Here is a 2500-nt window from a genome sequence, read left to right on the forward strand (position 1 = left end):
CCACTGCAAAAGAGCAGTCACGTGAGTCTGAGGTAACTATAGGGCAACGAACGGAGATGAACAGACAAAGACACACACATACACACGCAACCGCAGATTCACGTCGCGCACACTTCCACACACAAACACACACAGACACTGACACACCTCCGAGCTTTGTTATTTTTGAATCCAAAGGTCGGCTTAACCACTCTCAGCTCCCTGCTGCTAAACCAACTTAAGTTGAGGTCTTTTTTCGGGAGGAAATTCAAAAACAACAAATTCTCAATTATCCACCTCTTTTTACAACTCACTAATGGGAGAGTGTGTGTACTCATGTTTGTTTGTCTGGAAACCCAGTGCGTGGATACATATAGCACACACACACAAAGGTTCAACAACATTCAGTGTTTTCCCGGAATTCCAAGGACAAACGTCGTCAGAGGAAGCCGGTTGTTTGCTTCCGCTATTTTTAAGCGTGGGCTAATGATTGGCTCTGCACAATGGTGCCCATCACCATGGGGCCTGTTTCAGAACCTGGACGGCCTCATTATGCACTCTTACAGCTGAGAATGTCATCACCCAACAACATCATACAATTCACTTGTCTTAGCCCTCCCCCCGCTGCTCCCAAAGGAAGTAGTTAGAAAACGCGACGGCGCAGACATTGCACATGTGCACTGATTGTCTGGATTTAGAACCACGACGGAACCATTGATTGTTCTGGTCAATATCACGCGACGGATCTTTCCTCCTTTTCTACGAAGAGTAGCCCGACAGGAAGACGATTGTATGAACGCCAGAACGAGGCCTACAGTACAGGTACAGTTTGTACGTAAAAACATGAGGGGAAGGAGCCAGGGCGCCTGGGAACCTAACGGGGAACCGCGTGGGGTCCGCAGCTTGGCTCCGCTTTAATGCCTTCCTGGAAGTCTTTCAGATACACGTGTCGCACGCGCATGCATTCACGTGCATGCACATGTATCACGCGTGCACACACACACACACACACACACACACACACACACACACACACACACACACACACACACACACACACACACACACAGACTACCCATACACTCGTACACGTAGATATACACATACACGTACACACACACACACACACACAAACACTTACAAGTACAGTAACAACTACACACACACACGCACACACACACACAGACACACACACACACAAACGTGAAAACATGCACATGCACACGCTTAGAAATATGACATAAATAAGCTGTGAATACCAGCTGGCCCTATCTTGACCCTGGAGAATTATTCCCGGCAAAAGAGTTTGACTCCCCCTCAAAGACCACCAGCATCTGAGAGTAAGATCCCAGTTCTCCTCTTTCCTCCATCTCCCCTTTCCTAACCCAGGAACAAAGCTTGGAGGACTCATAACCCCCATCCTCTGCAACCCCCCCGTTTGCTTTTTCTACGTTGGTCGTCATCAAACCCCCCTTACATTGTGTTTACATTGGCCGCTATATCCACATCCACACCCACACCCCCCTCGGAGGCATAACCTATACCGGCTGTGAGAGTGAAACTCTGCTCCCCGAGAGTGTTGGCGGTTCAACTCGCAGGAGACAAACTGCATCACGTCTGTTTTGGCTCGGCGCTGCAGAAGATGTTGATATATGAGGAGCTTCGGGGCGGTAACTACATGTCTCACGTCTCTGCGATGCCAGTTAATCAGAATTGTGGAATGAGGCTTGTAAGCCAAGGCAACAAGAAGAATGTTTGTTTTTTGCCTTGACTCGAGTCATCCCGCACACATATTCAGTGTTAAATCAGCATTGCTGAGACGAAACCTTAGATCAAGCTGACGGCAAAGAGGTCGAGAAGATCCAACGACGAGCTACGAAGCTAGTACCAAGCCTCGGATCCCTCCCTTATGAAGAACGTCTCTCCAGCCTCAAACTACCATCACTGATGCTCAGGAGACGACGCGGTGACATGATGGAGGGTACAAGACCATGAATGATATGGAAAGAATTGAGCCCGGGCTCTTCTTCCAATGAACACAGTACACAGGGACCAGGGGCCACAGTCAGAAGATTTACAAGCGGCGGTTTAGGCTCGATGTGCGAGGCTCATCTTCAGCCAAAGAATTGTGTCTCACTCCCTGAGAATGGGATCATGAGTGATAGCTTGAACGGTTTTAAATCAACACTGGACCGCTTCTGGTGTTACCAGCAGTAAAAGATACCGTGATTTTATCGTTAAGTTGTTACATACAGTTAAGACCGGAAACAACAAAGTCATCGCGACTCCGTATTCTGTATATGTGGCATCTGTCATGATCCGCCCCTGGTTTTCCCATTCACCTGCCTGCCACCCTGATCACTCCCAATAAACCCAACCACCTTCACCTGTGTTTCCCCTATATCAGTCCTTTCCTCCCAACCATTCCCTGCCAGATTGTCTCTTGTGTTTCACAGTGCTTTCCCGCGATTCGAATCCTGACCTACCACCTATCCTGCCTGCTCTCTGATCCCCGCCTGTC

The 2500-nt window shown here is 48.7% G+C and overlaps 1 protein-coding gene across 1 annotated transcript in view; it reads right to left on the bottom strand.

Annotated features, from left to right (window-relative positions):
- LOC307078363 (disintegrin and metalloproteinase domain-containing protein 10) overlaps positions 1-2500 on the bottom strand; it is a 27014-nt gene that overhangs the window by 21349 nt on the left and 3165 nt on the right. The window lies entirely within an intron of this gene.

This window comes from Pollachius pollachius (assembly GCF_949987615.1).
Source record: "Pollachius pollachius genome assembly, chromosome: 7".
NCBI lineage: Eukaryota > Metazoa > Chordata > Actinopteri > Gadiformes > Gadidae > Pollachius > Pollachius pollachius.